General features: G+C 41.0%; 1 long non-coding RNA gene across 1 annotated transcript in view; it reads left to right on the top strand.

The window, feature by feature from the left end:
• Positions 1-329: 329 nt before the first annotated feature.
• LOC130605291 (uncharacterized) overlaps positions 330-14,972 on the top strand; it is a 39,683-nt gene continuing 25,040 nt past the window's right edge. Inside the window, exon 1 of the long non-coding RNA XR_008973662.1 lies at positions 330-464. This is a non-coding gene — a long non-coding RNA (uncharacterized LOC130605291). The remainder of the gene's footprint in view (positions 465-14,972) is intronic.

Genomic DNA, 14,972 nt, shown 5'->3' with positions numbered 1-14,972 from the left:
TGATGCACCCGGGGAGTTCAAAGCCCCCAGGGAGAAGCAAGGAAGAAGATGGAGCAATATCATCCTCCCTTTTTCTCTTATTCCTGAAGGGCTCTATCCACGTAAAGTCACCACCAGCAACCTTCTCGTTAGAGGAAGAACTGAATTTTTGAGTGCTGTCTGCTTGCATGAAGAGGAGCAACTTATACCAAAGAGCAAGCACATGCACATGTGGTCCAAGGACCCAGGTTTCTTTAGAAGAAGACATAGAGCAGACCAGGGTAGTCAGGAGAATTAGGACACAGTTCAGAGGGAAAGTTTTGGCATCTCTTATAGATGAGTGACAACACAGTAAGTGGGAAGAGGACAGGAAGGTCACTCAGTGGTCAATCTTCTAAAGATGGACATGCCAGAAGCACAGACCCAGGCAGAACACACTGGCTGCACCCTTAAAAGGTCTCTGCTGCAAGAATTCTTAGTGGGGGGTAAGAAATTTCTTGCCTCGTCTTACTGGAAGAGGTGGGAAGCAAGGACATTTGTGGGAGTAAAATGCACTGCCTTGATCTGATCATTCCCTAACGTCACTCGCGGGTCCTGTCTAATCCTTCTCTCTGGCAATGTTGCTGTCCATCTGTGTTTATCTCTACTGTGAGTGTCCCACCGGCTTTTAAATTTGTGGATGTGCTCCAGATTTGGTGATGAATTTATACTTTATGATATTTATATCTCCACCCTTCCTTGACTGTTGCACAAGATTTCATGCTGGAATTTCTAACCACAGGTTTTTAAAGGGATCTCGTTCATTTAGGGAAAAAAAAATGAACATTTTCTTCCTACAAAAAATGTAGAAAAGGATAAAGCTAAGGAGGACGCAGTTAACTTTTAACTGTGTCCTAGGGAGTTTGAATCTCATCAAGTTGTGAGATCTGTCAAGTATGGTAGGATAAAAAAATATCCCCTAGAAAATAAGCTGTTGCAATTGGCAAAAGAAGTAGGGAACAAAACCCAGAGGGACCTGATCCTGAATGGGGGAAAGCAAAGCTTTGGCAAACAAAAATGCTGCTGATTGCATAGTCGGTAGCAGAAGAGAAGAGAACAGGAATGGAGACTCTGTTTTCCAGATGAGGTATGTCACATGTGCAAGGAGAGCCTCTCCTCTGACCCCATCTGCCCTGGCAGGGGACAAGCAGTCCTAAACAATTTGTGCTGCTGCCACATGTCCCTTGGCAGCTTCCCCAGAGATACAGGGTTTGTGGGGCTGCCCAAAAAGACAGTATCTCCCTTCTCTGCAGCTCCCACTGCACCCTCTGTGCTCCAAGTCCTTTAGTATCATCCTGCATCCCTGCAGTACCAGCAGTACATCCTTCCCCTCACCATCCACCCTGGGGCTGCCTTCCCCTCTCTCCTCTCTAGGTAGCAGGAGAATGAGATTCTTCCTGCAGGACCAGAGGGATTGTGGTGGGATATTGAAATTAAAATTTTGCCCTGGCTTTCTTACATAGCATAGGATCAACAGGGACTTCTTAAACACCATGCCAAGAAGTCCAGCTATACTGGAGATAGGCTGAGGAAAAGTTGACTATGTCTGTACCAGGAGGTAGTGTGGCCCAGGAGCAGCAGTGCTTGGTGCCAAGGACCTGATGGGTCTTCACTGCAGATGAGCTAGTTTGGCCTTGTGATGGCTGACAGCTGAAATGCAGGAAGTCAGTCCTCTGGAAGAGCATGTGTAGTTCAAAAGTAGACTAAATATAATGAATGATGTTCTTTATATGCTTGCAAAAATGCAATTACTGAGTTGGGCATTTAGTATAATGATTTTACTAGACCAGAAATACATACTTACTGAAGCTGTCTGTAATATATCCTCAAAACTCTCCAAAACTTTATTCTTGGGTTTGCTTTTGTATAATCATTTCTTGCACTGAAGATAGATTTAAGAGATCAAACTGTGACTAACAGTTATAAACTTCCGACTGAATATTTTTATTCTTAGCCTGTCACAGACCTCTATTTTTAGTCAGCTGGAATGGTGGCAGGCTTTATTAGCATCAATCATTTCTGGTGTTGGTGATGCATTTTCAGAATCTTATACAAGAGAAAGAATTGCCAAATACTTTACTTATTTTATCCAAAACATCTAGTGAGGCTGACCTTTTATTTTAAACTTTTATTATGTGTGAAATTACCAGGGCCAAGAAGACCACCAGAAACCGTGACGTAGAATATTAGAGAGATCAGACTGTTAAACATGAACAATTAAGTGTTGGGGATTTTTAACAGAGTTGAGCAAGTTGCACAACAGTTGCCATCCCTAAAGGGACTGAGCGCACTAATCTAGTAATGAAATTAATAAAGTTTAAAGTTATCCATCAGTATTTTTGAGGATCAGACCTTGTATCTCTCTGCTTTAGTTTCTTTGACGTTAATTGCACTTGCATTAAACCTTGGGGTTTCATGCACTTGACTTCATCCTAGGAGCGCTACAGGAATTAATCTGGCACTAAAAACACCTGAATGCTTTTCTGGGAACAGTGTGTGACCAGGAGCAAAACAAGCAGCTGCACGTGGCATCAGCTTTCCTATATACAAGAGTGGCTGGTGATTACTCACTTTTGTGTAGTATATGGTGCTTTACAGCTGGTAAGCGCTGCAAGAAATACATTTTTGTTGTATCTATAAAAGCAGAAAGACAAAAATGGCTGCATAAGTGAACCAGAACATCCAGAATTAACAAGAGTTTAGGTCTCCATCTTTAAACATATGATTTAGTTGGATCTAATTCCTGTATCCAGCTGGATCAGAATGTATTCCCTCTATAAGGCTCCATGTGGATTTAAACTTTGGTATAATCATACCATTTTTGAACGTGTGGGGGTCTGACCCAGTGAATAAAGAAGTTGGTTGAAAACTCCCATTGAATCATAAGAAATCTTGAACAGATGGTAAGATTTGCAGTGGGAAAAGAATGACTAATTGACATACATGTCAGGTAATCTGCTACTTACTAGAAAAATAACATAATTAAAGGAGGAAAAGGGAGAGCACGAGTGTGAACATGTGGACATGAGTCTGCACATGATATCAGAGTGTTTGCAGCTTGCCTGTCATTTTTCATATGATTTCTTAAGCAGGATAATTATACTTAGTGAACTAGGTACAATGAAAAGATTATGCAAAACACAACAAGCAAATATTTTAGCTTAAGTTAAAAACTCCTTTTGCTTGATCTCATTTTGCTCTCAGAATGGAAAGGTGCTTGAGGGCACAGCTGTCAATAGTAAAATCATTCCTGATAAAATGGACTCTTTTCCTCTGACCACTGTGTATTTCAAGGCCACTAAAAATCCTTCCCACTCACTTTTGGCTATAAGAATTTAAGAGCTATTTAATTTTTTCCCCTTATGGGTATTTTATTCTGCTGGAACCTCAACAATTCGCTCGTTTCATCTGCAAAGACACAATGTGATTGTCCTGTACACTTTTTTATGGCCTGTTGCAGGTGCAAAACATTTCCACAGTAACTTGGGAGAATATCTTTATTACAAAGCAAGATTAAGTTATTCAGGGAACTCCCGTAAAAATATTAGTGGCTAAGTCAAAATCACTTGAAAAAATACACGAATATGAGTAGGAGCCTATTCTGCAACCACAACTTCAAGAATAAATTTGACATAACTGATGCCATGTGGCAATACTTACTAAGGCAGAAGGTACTTGAGACACCCTACTATTTCAGGGAACGACATCCTTGAAGAGAAACCCAGCTGCCCTTTCCAAAGAGCCCCCTCCTCACTCCACTGAGTTGATGGGTTAATTGTGGTCAAGCATCTTGCACTGACCCCCCACGCTGTTGTTTCCATTTAAATGTACAGCCAGTTCTTTGTATCAACTGCATTTCTGCAAAGTGCTGTGCTGGGAATGGCAGAAATGAAAAGCCAGCAAAACATGAGAAGGAGGTAGGCTGTTGAAAAGTGGAGGTTAATGTTAAAGTAACTTTTTATGACTGCCATTCCTTCATGCTTTAAGAGAAATATGAAGAAGTAGCAGTAAAATGGGAAGAATCAACAGCAACACATAGGTGCATGTCAGCAGTATGGGTAATTGTCATCTATACATCAGATGCTTAAAATACCAAAAGCGACAACACAGAAAACAATGCAGAGGGATCACTGCTGATCAGGACTGTGGCTTCTTCACAGTTCACTGACACTGAAAGACGCAGCACAAACACTGAGGAAAACGTTCTCTGCTAGAATCGCAGTTTCTGTTTTACAGCCCTGGGTTTCTGGGATGCAAAACAGGCACAAAAATCCTACTAGCAATTCAAATCATGTATCAGAAGTCATCACAGCATCAATACCAAAAATAATATGAGCTGGTCTGCTTGGAATTTAGGTGAAACAGTTTTAATTCCAAAAGCACTGATTTTTAACAGTTGTGTCATAGCTCTTTCATCAGGCAGGTGCATCCCACAAAGCAGGACACACAACCGTGGGCAACCTCTGACATGTCTCCAAGGCATGATATGGGGACACAGAAGGTACTGGCTCATGTCCCAGCTGCAATATAGATGGGTTTATGTGGGGCTGCACCCTGTTCTGAAGCAAGGCCAGTTAGTAATTATATAGCATTCAGCTGTGGAAATAGGTAGCTCGGGGCTCTTTGCCTCAGTACTCCCCTGCTGGGTGTAGACATGACTTAAGTCACAGCACAGTGCTGAAATGGTGCTGACTCCCAGGTGGCTTTCTTAAATTTATCCTCAAAATCATGATGGGTGTGTGGTGGGGTGTTTCTCCTTCAGTTTATTTAGTTTTCCATTGAAATACATTGCTTGAGGTCCTTTAGCTCATCACATCCCGTCCTTGTCCAACACATGGCTCATGAGGCTTCCCGTCTAGGAAGAAGAAGGAGCTTTTCTGATTTAAAGGTGTCCTAATGTGTACACACATAGGTAGGTTAGCCATTACAGTAGCAACTCCCAGAAGGAGCAAGGCCACACAGACAGGAGAGGAGGAACAAGGCATCTTGTTCCCAGCTCCCTCTTTTCAGTGTTGGAGAAGGAACCAGCTCATTCTGCTGCAAACCACCCTCACATAAAACATGACCCAGTCTCAACTTTTGCTCTGGGCCTCCGCACTCATTCCATCCCTCTATTTGTTTCCCCATTTTTGTTTTCATTCTCTCCAATTTCCCCTTTCCAGCTGCACGACCAACCCAAGAAGGTCTGGCAGCTGGCTGGGAGCAGCAGTGCTCATCCCCAGTGCTGTGATAAGCTGTTCTGCGGGGCTGGGGAGGGTCCCGTCCCACGCCTCCAAAAGGCTGGGCTGTGGGCTTGGTTGTTGATATCTGTTCCTTTTCCAAAGTGATAGCTGTGGGAGCGGCCTTTGGCTGTCAAGTCCCTTGTTACCACTTGCAGTTTTGCATGGTACTCCCACACATATAAGCTGACGTACCTGGTTATTTTAAGTGCACGCATACATTTAGTTCCTACATTGTCTTTTCTACTGTGAACTTTTAGTCCAAGGGAATAATAGGTGTAAAATTGCACTCAGCTTTTTACCAGTGGAGCAGAAGTAGAGATTGTATAATAACCATTGTATAATTTGCTGAAATAAATCTTTGTATAATTTAATTAAAGATGCTATGTTTTCCTCTACTGTCTTTTGCTTCCATTGGTAAAATGGTGAAATGATCTTGATTCTAATGCCACAGTTAGTGCTGACACAACACTGGCTTTGCTCCACTGATTTTAATTATTTACTCCCATGGTGATTGTATTGGTATTATCTTCAGTCAACTGTTTTTTGATGCTGAATTTCTGGTTGTTTCTGGATAGTTTACTACTGAGGGTTCTTCACTAGCTGCTCTTGAAATTCCCATTTCTATTGTCAAAGCTGTTTAGATGGGAGTTTTCTCCTTCCCAGCCAGGCTTCTCCCCTTAGCTCAGCAATGCCAGGAACTCTTAATCCTGTGTCCCTAACATCACAAATGTTGCCGCGGCAGTGTTTGAGAGCAAGCAGTCAACGGCCTGGTTTTTCTGCAGAAACCAGATAGGAGAAAAGATGAAATCAGGAGGAGCACTAACGTTCATATGAGGTGCACACATACAAATGTATGCAAACAAAAAGGAACAGGGGAAGAATACAAAAGTGGAAACCCAGCAGTTTTATTTTGGGTTTGCGTTTCAGGCGTGGGCTTGAAGCAGAGGATCATGCTTCTCATGTGTTTCCTAAATTTCTAGCTCTTGGTCTTGTGCTGGACCTGGGTAGCATGATTTCATCCACTCAGCATCCGGACAGTGCCTTCTCTTCATGGATATTAAGTGGGTGGCTGGTTTGGTTTGAGGTTGTTGTTACTTGTGACATTTCTGTGCTTTTCCCAGATTTGGGTAGTTGAAAGTGGCAACAGAAGAGGGCTCAGATTTATCCGTTCCTTTTCTTTACCCCTTAGATGTTCTGCGGCTTTAATTTTCTAGCAAACAGAAGAAATCCCTAGCTGCTGGAATGAGTCATTCAAATTATATTGCACTTTTCTTTCAGCAACACTTAGGTTCCCACTGAATTGAAAATCTGCCATAACATACTCTGATTTTTTAGATAATTTCTGTCTTCCTGTACTTAGTTGTCCACCTCTGAAGATCTCTACCTGTCATCTAAGGAAAAAAGCTGGTGCTGAAACCCACGCTGTTAGAATGGAATTTCTTTTGTTAAACAGCACTGACTTAATTGACTATGCATAAATGAAACCTGTTGTAATTTAGTCATGTCTCATCCATATTTAATTTACAGTAAGAAAGAAAGAAAATTCTTTAGTCATATGTCATTTGGACATACGTCATGATGGTGGAGCTGATTATGCATTACATTTTCCTGGTTAACAATACAAGTCAATGCGCAAACTGTAAAGAAATTTTACATTACTGTTGCACTTGTGACGAAGTCTTTGCGTATGAGAAGCTATGGAAAAGGGCAAGAATATACACTCTGTTCTTTTAACTCTCTTATCTTGACCAATGGATTCTTATTTGGCACTGGTATCTGGGCTGAAACTGCTGAAAATGAGAGGTTAGAATGCATGGCCTGATGTAAGCCAGTTGCATAACATGTGCCTGGGCCTGGTAAAACTCATTTCTCCTTTAATGAGAAGCTAACCTACAAAATCTGCTTTCACTGGGTAGGGCAGCCTACCCTACAGTATAGATTAAATGTGTAACTTCCTTGAGGACAACATTTTGTTTAAGCTGGTGAATGACTCTCTGCCTTGCCAATTCATGACACTATTTCCCTCTGGGCATCCCTTTTGGCTTATCTGTTACTGCCAAGATATGTGAATTGAATCATCTGGTAGTGCTCGAGCCACACATCTCACCCCAATAACTGGCCGATGGTCAAGCTGACTCAGCTGCTGCTCTGTGTTATACCCCTAAGCTTGTTACATTTACTTAATTAATTCATTCCTGCTTTCAGATGCTGGAAGCTGATAATGGGAGGTTGCCCTTAGCTCAGTTCCTATTTCTTAACTTAAACATTTGATTAAATGTAATAATAAAATTACATTAGTCCTTTGAACTCATATCTACCCATGATTCAAAGGATTAGAAGAAGTTAATCCAATCTTTTAAGGAGGTTTTTGAAGTTCTGAGAGGATCTTTCTTCTTAAGGGCAGACTTTGTTGTGCTAGCCCCCTTTCTTTGTCATTTTATGAAAGTCACCTACAGCTTTGCAAGGCTTGAGGAAACCGCTGCAGCCACCTCATGTGCTTGCTTCCTGACTCTGGCCCTCAAGCTGTGCTTGCCCATGGTTCCCGCACTGGAGGGGCCCATTCTGCCTTTCTTCTTGTCCAACAAAGCCCATGCAAAATAGATGTGCTGTGGAAGACAAGTATAACATGTGCTACTTCCTCATGTTCTTTCACATCAGTAGACTGACAACCATCAATAAGCCCTGTATTTCCAACCAGTTCACGGATGCCATAGAGGCTGCATTTTGTTGGCTAAGCACAAAAGGTTGAATATCCCTAAATTCCTCAGATGCCTGATGAATTACCACAGACAATTAACAAAAGAGAGACCTTTCCCTCCTCCCATCAAAAGTCACTTCAAAACCTGCACCTGGTCTAATCTTTTCTACTTGAACTAATTGCTGTTTGCACTGGCATATGGAACAAGACTCCTTTACCTAACAGTGGCATTTCAAACTACAAAGACATTTCATATTGCTTGTTCATTTTGGAGACTGCTTATACTTTACAATGCAGGATTTGTGGTTCTCAAAAATCTCAAAAAAGAGAGAACAAAAAGTAAGTGACTCAGAGAAAGCAAAGGAATTTTTCATATTAATGTTTCCTGTGAGAAGCATCACAGAACATCAGATTTTCCTTATCTACTTGAATAATTCATATATGCTTGCACAAAAATCTGAAGGAGTTTCTAGTCTATGTGGGCACTAAGTAAGTAGAAGCTTTATGCATTTTTAAGTAGGCTTGTCAAATTGAATTTCTTTTTGATATACAAGGTACATGATGTGGTTAATATTTTACCTATAAGCTTTTAGAGGGTGATAGCTTTTAAAGCCGTAAGACATTAATGTTATCAGCTGCTCAGTAGTCTGGTGTAGCATAAGATGTAAGTCTAGAAAATTCTGCAAAGGACGAAATAATACTTTCAAAATATATTAGCACAGTGGCTCCTGGGGTTTATCTTTTAGGAAAGGATTTAATTTTAACATGAATATGCCAGGTAACAATTAATTAATCACTGTAATACTCTACAAAGCAGTTTGTGGCTGTTGCAAAATAGAAACTGTCATGCTGTCCTTGCGCTAAGATCCACTCACTTTTTACAGGAGAAGATTTCTCTCCTTTTTCATCAACAGCCTGGTGATTCTGGGGTTTAGCCTGGCAGATCCAAGCTCCTCCAGAGGATGTTTGGCCCTGCATGTCTCATTTTCTGAATAGAGGCTCTAATTTGGCTTTGAGTTGGAGCCATTACACCTATTGTGAATACATGCCAGTGTGGAACATAAAAGTTCTACTTTGTGTAGAGTAGTTCAGGTTTTAGTAGAGTAGGGGAGGTCTCCTCTCATCTCTCATGTGGTTTTGGTGTCTTTTCAGGCATTGGCTTGTGTGGGAGTGGAATCCCCACCTCTACACAAAACCGTGGGGCACTCCTGTGCCCAAGCAGTGTCGAAAGAGTTAATAAGACAGGTCCAAGAGGGGGTTGGCAGAACTACCCATAAAATGACTGCATGATGGGAGTGTTCACCCAGGGAGGTAGATAACGTGTACACAAATGTCCTCAGGCAGATGCTGGAACTGTACCTGTTTCCTAGATGAACAGAGATCAATTACCTGCAGGGCTCATGTCTGAAAAGCAAGCAGGCCTTTCACCTACCTTTTGAAAGACATAATACTAACTTTGGTTTGTGAAATTAAAGAATTACACTCTGGCTCCAGTGGTGGAGTCAAGTTTATGAATCACTAGCAAAGATGAGCACTTCCCTGTGATTCAGTTAGGAGATGGGCAAACACAAGCAGTGAGGCTTGCTTGCCAGGTCTTCATTCCTTACAGGCAAGGGAGGCTAGCACCATATTACTGTAGTTTGTACAAATCCCACTATAGGAGTATAACTATAGGGGCATCTGTTGGAACCAGTGATGATCATTTCTTTAGTGCAAAGCTGTTTACTTTTTCTGTGCATGTGTGTCTACCTACACCAGTGAGAAAATACCAATTTGTGAGGAGCAACCACACTTACATTGATCAAACGAATTGCCAGTAACCAAAAGGTGACAGCTTGCTTTGTTTCAGCCACATTGCTGAGCCATCTGGAATTACAGCAAGGGCAGGTACGCATACAACCCTGTGAATCCTTCTCACACAGGTGCCAGTGGCAGTATAGATGATGGTATGCCCAGGGATGTCCCAGAGGTTCCTAGGGGGGTTGCATGGCATAGGGTGAAGCTCACACTGAGGTACTTTAGGTGCAGCTGACCGAGTGAGGTAGGTTTAAGCTGGCGTAAGCATGCACTCTGGTTGCAGGAGGGACGTACTTTTGGTACCTAACTCTTCTTAGTGCTCTGGACAGGAAATCCACTGTGCACTGTTAATTGTGCTCGTAGCACCATACCCTGCTGAGCAGCACACTCTGCCACTTGCTCACCCAAGTGACAGTGAGATGAAGAAATACAGCACACCCTTCCACAGCCTTTTTTTTTTCTGGGTTGTGTGATTTAAAAAGCTTCTTTCACCACAAATTTCTCTGAACAAATATGCACACAACCAAATCCTTCTCTTCATCCTGAGCGCATGCCTCTCCGATATGGAACACTAGATCCCCATCTCATGGCATCCCACCAGGTTGTTGTCTTCTCTTTACTGAGCTCTACATCTCTTATCTAGCTCAAGTAATTTTAGACTGGCCAACTTTCTAAGGTCTTTTTATACTGAGATAAGAAGGGAGAAAAGGGCAGAAAGTTTATCCGTCCTGCTTTGTCCTGGTTTCCCTCACAGGCAGGATGTCTATCCCATCTCCACATTGGAACAATCTGAGTTTAAAAGGCGGAAGTGTCCCTTGTTGAGCAGCTTGTGTCGAGGATGACTTTACATACAGTACAGAGATTATCTTGATGCGTCCTATCAACTAATATGCTTTTTTGAAGTAAACCAGGTTAGTCTGATTTCATTTCCCACCTTCATTACAAAGGCTGTCCAACTAAGACAACAGTCCCCCTGCATGGCATCTAAAATCCTTGCTGCAGTAATTATATGCAGCTGGGACTGGACTGAATTTGCTATTTCTATGATTCACCTGTAACAATGGTCTTTGTCAGCATTTTCCTTTTAAGTAAAGAGATAATTTGAAGCATTACCTAGTACATTTGATCTGCAGAAAAGGAATACTTGTCATCATTGTTACCATCAAAAGGAGAGGCCTGTTGGTATAAAGATTATAGATATATCTTTGTGGATTAGGACTTCATATAAAAAAGCTCACAGAATTTATCTTTTGTTCCATCTCCAGTCATGCAAGGCACTAAGCAAAACTGTACCTTGCTCTACACGTGCAAAGATGAAAGATAATTCAAAAGCCTTGACACACGGCTGAATTCAGTGTCACAGACTGCAAGGGAATGGAATAGATTTAGTTGGGCTAAAGAAGTGGCAGAAGAGCTCTGGAAAGCTCACAGTCCACAAAAAGATGGGGAATTAACATGTTTTAGGGGTGTTCTTTTATAACATTTTAGACTTCCTAAATCCCATTTGAGTATTCCTCCTTGGGTGCTGTTTTTGTTTGATGCCCGATGAATCAAAAGGAAAGGTCATTACTGACTTCACTGGGCCTTTAATATATTTGGTGGCTTCCTTCCCTGCCTATAAATGATAGTTATTAATAGCAACTTCTTTTGCTTTCTTTGGGGTGCATGGTTTGTAAATATAAACACGGTAATTGAATAGGTTTGTATATAATGGTGTGCCCAGAGGCCCAAAAGCTGATTAAAAAAAAAAAGGGGGGGGGGAGTTGCAGTGAATCTTGCTACAAACTTGTTTTCTTTGTGACTTATGCCTCCTGTGACAGCCGTGGAAAGCTAAGCCCATGTTAGAAATTCTGGTTTGATAAAGTGTTTGCATGAAGAATGGTTTTACAGTGCTTGTAGAAGACTGTCATGGCTTAGAAATGCTGTGGCAGCCCAAGAAGTGGCTTTGAGTGCAAATATGAGAATCCCCCTGGTTAGCACACCAATGGCTGTGCCAAAATAGCATTCAAAATCGCCATTTGAATAGCATTAGGTTAGAAATAAGGTCAGATTAGAGGTAAGGAGGAGATAAACATAGGGCAAAGAGGGAAAATGGGGGGATTCAGAGAAGGCATCCAGCAAAGAGGGAAAGTGGGGGGATTCAGAGAAGGCATCCAGCAAAGGAAACTTCATTTTGGCAGGATGTCACTTTTTGGTCTGGAGGTTATCTGACATGACTACAGCTGTTATGCACTGTGGTTACAGGCGTCTGACTTTTCTCAAAGCATGAAAATAATTGGTTTCATGTTTCTTTCTTAACTTTTTTCACTGAAAAGTATTGTTTTCTGTTTTTAAAAAATGTATGGGTGAAGACAACAGTTTTATATTGAAAGTCTAGTCTTTTGTCACCCAGTAGCTACTCACATCCTGTCCAGGGTTCTTGGTTGTGTCAGACTGAAACGAGTAACACAACAAAAGTACACAGTAGATACTGTGCAGGCAGACACCCAAAGCTTCTTGGTCTCTATAGCGTCCGCAGATGTGCTGGTCTTGTCTTTTCTTCCAGCTCAACAGCATTTCAAAATCACATGTTTCTGTCTGGTCAGATCCCTTTGAGATACCAGTTCGGAATTCCTTTCAAATATCTCAACCTCCATACAAAGACAAAAAGGTACTGCTTCTTGAAGGAAACAGGTTTTCCCCAGGGGATTATATGACTGCTGTTATTAGCTTTCCTCGTATACCTCTTTCCCGACATCATATTTCTTGTAATGTTTTAAGAGGCCTGAAATGCTTGTTTCCACTTTGACATATTTTTGTGAAAAAAGGAAAATGCTATAAATCTTTGCTCATGAATAATGAGATTGTGAGACCTAGAGGGGCATTCATATGAACATGTCAGATGAGATCAAGGAGGTCCAGGGGAGCTGATTTTGGAACATTTTTGTTCTTTTTTTATAAGGCTAAAGCCAACAGAAGTTAAAATTTGACACGAACTCTGAGGACTTAGTGTAAGGCTTCAATTGGTAGTAAAGAAAATAAATTTTTACACTCACTGGCAAAGATCTGATATATATAAATCGGGTGAAATCAACAAACAATTGAAACCAAACATGTGTTGCACATAGTTTCCACTGGGCTTTTATGACTGAACTAGCATCATAGCTGAGTTCAAAGGTGAGAAAGCTTGGAGAACTGTTAATAGCTGCCCTCACAGATTCTTTTTAAAAGATGTTTTGTCAGCCTCACAAGCTTCTATAGCATCTTCATGAAAGAATTGTTGATGGGGTTTGCGAAGTATTACCTGTCAAAATATTACTGCAATATAATGCCATTGCACTCTCTAAGAAAAAGAGGACTCTATGTTCCACTCGAAAGTTTGTGTTCTGTACTGCATATACTTAGCAAGATCCTATTTATTTTCACTGTCTTCTTGGTGCATACAAAGCACCAGATCTTACCTCAGGCATACTCAAAGACCCTCTGCAGTCAGCTTCTGTGTATCTGAATGCAAAAATCTGTATTTCAATGTTTTTCATCATGATGCTTTGCTTATGATGCTTATGTGTTGCAAACTTGTGGGTGTAAGGCTGGTGAGAGATGAGCTCATCCACCAGAACCAGAACAGGTCTGTATCCTCAAAAAAGTAATGCCATTCTATTAAGAAGTTGGATCTTCAGTGTTCTCCTAACAGATTTAATGTAACTGAACATCACACCCTTTTGGTGAAAGATGGGCCATACAGTTCTTGGCTACTGTCATAGCTACAGTTCATGTGGTAGTGAGTGTACATGAGTAAGGAAGCAAAAATACCACTTGTAAAAGTTACTGCATGGGAAAATTTTCTTTCGCCTTAGTCCTAGACTAGTCTGTGTTGCTTCCTTCCTCTCCTTCCTCTCAACAAGGAGTTTTATGGTACTTCAGACACAGATGACACGTGTATGCCCATTTGGTGTCAGCAGTCACATATCATTTCACGTAAATTAGCGAATTGTGTAATTATAGAGTTGGATTTTTTTAATTCTAAATAGTTATTCCTGAAAAAGCTAATTCCTAATCAATAATTAGGCATTTCTCTTTTTCAAATGATAGACGCTGAGAACTGCCGTAAATCAAAGGCACCAGCTTTTATCTGAAAATGCCTCTACTCCGAAAAGCCCTGATACTTTATTCCAAATGTAGGCTTGTCACCATAGAGATAAGAAGAATTCAAGGATTTAAGACTTGCCAGAAAATATAATGTATCCTGTTTAAGATAAAGCTTTGCTTGCTTAAAACAGCAGTGGAAGCTGAAACTGTAAACCAGCATCTAACAGACTAGCAAAAGCAAAGAAAGGATTCACATTCTTTAAATAAAAGCTATCTGTTTTTAACTAAGAAGAGTGTAAATACTGAAGCTATGCTTGTCCTCAGATTTCTTTAACAGCTATAGTTACTGTGTATTTTAGTGACCGAGTCACATAACTATTCGATTTTCTGAGCATTTCATTCTCTCTTTTTTTCCACCTTCAAAAATAAATCTTCTTCTTTGTTTTATTTTAATGTATTCCTTAATGCTTCAATATTTATCTGGCTTTTTTTTTTTTTTTTCAGGACCAAAACAAACTTTACCAGTTCTTTTTGGTAATATATAAAGTGTCCTTTAACATATTTTTGTGGGTGTAACAGTTTCGCTGTTCCTGGGAATTATTTTACTGCACCCAGATTTGGGTTAAGCATCCTCAAACACAGATACGCTGCACATCCTCTAAATAGATGCTTGAACAATCTGCTCTCTCCTATTATTCATGAAAGAGCAGCTAGAGGTTTTAGATGTGCCTTGGGAACTGAGACACTGCTGGAACTGCAACTTGTGTTATTGAAGCTTATTCAGGGCTAAGACATATTTGAATATCGACTTCCTTTTGAAAATGGTGCTTCCAAAGCATTTCAGTGCTCTGGAAATTGTTATGCCATATTGTCATGAGGCACATTACCCCTCAGGGTTGAGAAGCAGCTTTAATGTAAAGTTCTCAAGGAAGATCTGGGAGAGATAGAGACAGCACCATCTTTCCACCACAAAGAAAATGCGATACCCAAAAAAAGCCATGATGTTCAGTGTATCCTTCTTGTAGCAGTGAGGATTACTGCAGGGTAAAAGCCATGAGACAAAGTGCTTTGCAGGTGCGGGATGTGGTCAAGCTATCTGCTACTGAGGAATGCCATCACCTTAGAGTTGTCTACACACAGAAGACTGCTAGGGCATCCTAGGGGCAGCC

The sequence above is a fragment of the Pezoporus wallicus genome, unplaced genomic scaffold, assembly GCF_028554395.1.
Source record: "Pezoporus wallicus isolate ANWC-B61680 ecotype Strahan unplaced genomic scaffold, APGP_CSIRO_Pwel_v1 contig_2871, whole genome shotgun sequence".
NCBI classification, from domain to species: Eukaryota; Metazoa; Chordata; class Aves; order Psittaciformes; family Psittacidae; genus Pezoporus; species Pezoporus wallicus.
The sequence above is the reverse complement of the archived record's forward strand: the minus strand, read 5'-3'. Positions and strand labels throughout refer to the sequence as shown.